This window comes from Teleopsis dalmanni, chromosome 1 (genome assembly GCF_002237135.1).
Source record: "Teleopsis dalmanni isolate 2A chromosome 1, ASM223713v2, whole genome shotgun sequence".
Lineage (NCBI taxonomy): Eukaryota > Metazoa > Arthropoda > Insecta > Diptera > Diopsidae > Teleopsis > Teleopsis dalmanni.
The window spans coordinates 55646728-55652499 of record NC_051846.1 but is presented as its reverse complement, the minus strand read 5'-3'; positions in this window follow the sequence as shown (position 1 = coordinate 55652499).

The following is a 5772-nucleotide window of genomic DNA, read 5'->3' as shown; positions in this document are numbered from 1 at the left end:
CTACCTTAATGCAAAGCAATAATTTTTTTGAGAGTATAGCACAGCCGACATCAATGGCTAGTTTGAAAGCATCGGCATGAATATATAAGGTGAGAGTAGAGTGTACTTTACCAGTCGCCTCTAGTTGGTATCAGAGAGCCAAGCTTTTGTTTGAGCTTTGATGTAGCACAAGTGTACTCATCACAAATAGGAACTGGCAGATTCTGATTTGAAATGATTTCTTGCCCTATATCGGTTCTGAACCAGTGGTTGTCTGAACATTGAGTCTGATTGCCACTTATTTAGCTTGTTGTCTTATCAGCAGCTTAGACGGTAAAAAGTGATGTGAAGCGAAAAAAAGTTTTAAAGGGGTTAAACGTGCAGCTCCTCTTATTTTGAAAAAAACTATGCCTCTTGTTTCTTCAGAAAGTTTGATTTTTCAGTTGTTTGCTAGCAAAAGGCTACCATCCTACTCGGACTTTAATGCAACTTTAATAAAATAGTTCAGAAACAGATCAGTTGTTTGTCATAAGCTTGAGCCTGCTTCCTGGCAAGCTTGGATATAGACACAACTGATGTTCTAGTATTTTTTGTATGGGTGTCGATAGGCATGTACTGCAGTAGAAAGGCACTTGTTATTATTATATTATCTGTCAATAAAATCATGTTTTATTATGCTTTCTTGTCTAATGTTGAGCCTTTTCCGAGTTAGTGCATCTGGGTTTCTGGGTGGGGGTTTCTACAGAGTTCCATACGTTCCAATGAATAATTTGTGTATTCCTCATAAGCATCGAGATTATTCAATGACTGATCTAAGATCTGCGTACCGCACTCTGCGTTTAGTGATTACTCTGAGATAAGATAGTGCTAAGCCTGTCGGTTTTCTCATATAGCCTCTAGGGTCTGTCCCTTATATATTTTTTGACCGGATCTATTTTAAGGTCACTTAGCATGTTATTCGTGCTTCTTATGTGAAGAACCTTATCTGGGAACGTAATAGGTAGAAAGTCATATTCTCCATGATTCGCTCAGGTGCAATTGAAAAGTTGAATGAATTCTTCTATTGAGATTTTGTTTTATAATAAATCCATTTTAAATTAATTTTTAATGTCCATTTTGATAATAGAAACTAAATTCTTAATATAAACTATACATATTTACTATTTATTTACTACTGCTTAATAAAACAGATATGTATTCAACTCAATTAGCTCAACTAGTTCAACTTAACTCTAAAATAGTGTTTCAGAAACAATAATAATTTAAGAGCGTTTTCACCTTCTATCTTGTATCTTTTTGTGCTTTCAGCAAAAAATTCTGTCTAATTAATTCTGCTCCAATAATTAACAATCTGCCTTAACCTTTTCATCATACTTTTGTTGTCGGTGTCGGCGTTGATTGTGCGCTGTTGTTTGTACACAATGAAATGCTGTTGTTATCGAAGCAGCGCAGCTGTCATTGCGAATTCCTTGCAATTCGTTACTGTTGTTGGCAATGTAGTCGGTGTAGTCAGTGTAGTCCTGGCATTGGTCCTTTCTTGCATTGCTTGCATTTTTGTGACGTTTCAGCTGAAATTGTGCTCTTTGTGTGCTTCTGCTCAGGTCAATTGGTCAATGGTGCCTTGAAGTGAGTTATCGATTGATTAAAATCGTTCTGTGTGCTTTTCTTGTGTGTCATTTACGTTGTTATCGGACGTGTTGTTGAGGACGGCAACGGAACGTGTAACAAGCGTTTGCTGTTTCACATTTCCACACCGAACTCAACAGCTGTCACACGTTGCATACATGAATACATTAAGAATAAATTTGCACATTTTTGGCAAAATTGATTTGTCATACCGAATTGGCGCTGATGCAAATGAAAAATGAATGCAAATTCCAAATACCAAATAGCAAATTCTGAATGCTAAATGCTAAAGAAGTGAAAATTTGTTAATAAAATGTATGCAAATAAATTTGTCTGCGTACTTATTTAGTTTACAAATTATTCCTATAATTAAACTTTAAATATTTTCTTACTTAAATTTTAAAACTATTTTTTAATTAAAATTTTTTTTCTCCGCTCTTTGTATTTTTGCAGTTCCAAATGCTGTAAAGCTTCCATGCAAGGTGCACATCGTACAACGGAAATACCACCACGTAAGTTCAAAGTTTCCAACGTCGCACACATTTCGCCATTTCGCCATTTTGCCTTAAGCCACACGTAAAGGACCTGCAAGTATAGAACCGAATTTTTGCATATCAAACAGGAAAAAATATGTTTTTTAAGATAAATTTTTTATTTAAAATGTAAATAAATTTTAAAATAAAATCAAAAAAAATTTGAAACCCAACCAAATGCAATTAACCTCTGCTGGAAGAACAAAAAACAAGTAGGATATTAAGGAAGAAATATTAAAATGGTATGGCCAATGTCTATAATATATGTGAAACGTTTAAAGCACCCATTTCATTTCTTCTTCTTCGCAAAAACTTTTATCCTTGAGCGCAATTTTTCGTATCTTTTTATGCGATTTCCACTTTTTTCATATTTGCGTTTTGCTTATTTGCATAGACATTTGTATGTATGGATGCTGACATGTGTGCTTCTTAGTCACCATGCCTCGTTTATTTCTGGTATAAGGATATCATTATATTTTATGTCTCCATCACTATGGGTTTTCGTACTGAGAGATTTGATATGCAAAATTTTATATTTCACCAAAAAATTTCCTTAAAGCTGATTTCGGTAAGCTTTTAAGTAGAAAACTATAAAATTCGTATATAAACATTTCGATATATAAATGGGTTCCATTTATTGCAGTAATATAAGAAAATAAAATAATAAGATCATAGATATGAAATAATAAATTATATAGCAAATTATTAAATAATGAATGAATCGGCTTATGCGTCACCGCTTTTGTTATTATTATTATTAGTAAAATGATAGTAAACTGCGAACTAAAAGATCTATTGTGCCCGTTAGTCGGTTTAGAGTGTTTCTCCAAATCCGATTTCTTTAATAGGTAAAAGACAGTACAGAAACTTTATTTTCTAACCTTTTATCCTTATGCTCCATGAAATTCCATCCCAGGTGTTTCTTCCGCTTGTGTAACAGTGCCTGGCTTTCACCTAACATATGACATGCGGTTTCTCTCTCTTCTTTGCAGTATCTTCAGTCTGAGTTGAATTGAATTCTTAATTCTGTTAGATGATTATTCAAACTGCAAAGACCGCTTAGTATTCCGGTAATAAGTTTTAGATTATTCTTTGTTAGTTCTATGCAATCCTCGCAGCGTTTTAGGTTGTGAGTCCCCAAAAGCATTTTGGACTGTGATAGTCTTGGTAGTTCTTGCCAATATAGTTTCCTTCCTTTTCCTCTACGCCATTCATAAGAAGTGATAGAGTTTTTTTGCCTAGAACGCTGAAAGGTTCTGGGTCTATCACTTTTCCCGTCTATCATTTTTTCTTCTTGTGAATTTGCTACTATTTCATTACCTTGGATTCCAGCATGTTCCGGAATTCATATTAAATGCACCTGATTGTTCAAGCCAAGTATGTTCAGCTTGTCAAGGCACAATAGCAGTTTGGATGTTACTTTGTAAGACCGTTTTTGTTATTTGTCAATTAAACGTCTAATTAGTTATGATTGCCGTGACTGGTATTTCTTTGATAGCTTAGCTAATGTGCGTGAAGTTTTACATATAACTTAATGATAATAAGTAGATAAAACTAATAATATGTGGATAAAAATTATTATATGTAGGACAAAACTAGAATATTCAGACTGCAGTAGATCATTGTATGTAAGAAAGTCTGAAAGACAAAAAATTGAGAAGAATCTGAGCATGATGATCGAAATGATGATTTGCATGAACCTTATCTATCTTAATATAAAGATCAAAGATAATCAATTGCAGTAGCATCACTTTAAAGATCTCAATTTTGTAGGTTAAAGCCTAAACTGTTCTAAACTAGATTCTTTCACGCCTTAGTATAAGTGAACTGAAACCATGAGTTATGCCATAACGTATTTCCACGAGAATCTTTAACTCATTAAGCCGAAAAACTTCAAATATTAATGTAGTCACACCCCTGTATATTTGGACTTCTCGAAATTCAAAATATATGTAGGTCGTTTTCGAATTCCAAAACATCCTTACATCCATCACTGGCGTCTAAATATACGTGATGGCTGTCAAACCCTATACATAACCCTTATTTAAACTTCTTGCGATAGAACTTACTGTACGTTCTATTAGTTCATTATCCAGTGGGTGGCAGGGAGGCTGTGAGGCCACTTGGATTAAGGACGAAAAGGCTTGCACTGACACTTTTCAAGTTAAATGCAATTAGACCTTGCGTATTGTTTCCAGGGGCTCACAGAACCACCCATCTCTCTTCCATACACGGTTTTTAACAAATATGCGGTTTTATTTTTAATATTTTAAAAAAATTAAGTGGAGTTATGCCTAAATGCTGATTTAAGCTGACCTTTAACAGGGCTTTCGCATGTGTGGTAATAAACCAAAAAATATAGTCTACTTTTAGGGTTATTTTTAATAAATTTCTGTAAAACTATTTATCGTCTCAATCAATAGAATTATATATTCTTTAAATAATTCAAGCGAAACACTTCAAAATTTTTTCGTTGGAAGAACAACTTTTCAGATTATTTAAAGTGAAACAATGCTTCCAGTAATGGTTTTCTATGTCATATGAATTAAAAATACCAACGCAATCAACAAATTGACAGTTCAGAATTAGAACGATTTGTTGTCTTGCATGACACAGTGATATTTTCCCCTAAATGTATCCACTCATATAGTAAATGGAGTATATCCAGCAACTACTATTTACAGAGGTTTTGACTTGTTCACATCTTATATATATATTTTTTTCCACTTTTATTGAAATGCGAAAGTAAACGAAATTGACAAGCAAAATAAATAAAAGCAAACCGACTCATAGACCAATTCATTTCCATTTTACCACTATGCAGTGTCTCTGTAATTTTAGCATACAATTTCGCCGATTTTATCTTTAATTTATTTATTTTGCGATACTGTGATTTTTGTAATTGAGTTTTGGTTATCCTTTTCATATCAGCTTGAATTTTTTATTTGTCGCATGTCGAAATGCAGTAGTCGCGCTTGAACTGTTGCTACGGCTTCGGCAGAAAAGCCTCAGGATTTTGCTTACGAATGTTATTTGCGTTGACATTTTTATTTTTATTGCGATGTTTATCCTTTTTGCCACACGCTCATACGTGCGCATTGTAAAATGAAAAGGACATTTTATTTACTTTGCTTACTTTACCATTTTTCTTTTATTTTTTTTTTATTTTTTTTTCTAGTATTTTACTTTACTTCATTTTGTTGTATTTTTACTTTTTGCTTTTGTTTCCTTGCTCTGTTGCTTTAGTTTCTATGTTTATTTATTTGTGCTTAGTGTTTTCCTTTAAACGTTTATAATGTAAAATCACTTGTACTGCTTAAGGATGTTTACGTGCTGTAACCTTACGAAAAGGATACGCATTAAAATGGTATACAGTTTATTTTACTTTATTTCTTCTCTAAAACTGTTCTGTCATAGAGTCTGGGAATGTTTGTATTTAACTTGTTACTTGGACGTGTCCTTCTCTCGAATTATTTTATTTTATTATTTCTTTTTCCATTTTAAACTTTTACCATAATTTACTTTTTGAGTTACTTAAGTCGTATTTGAGTTGATTTGATTTGTTTCAAATGGATTCAAATTAATTCCTTAAGGATTTTTCAAATAAAATTTATATGCTTTAAGAGAAAAATAA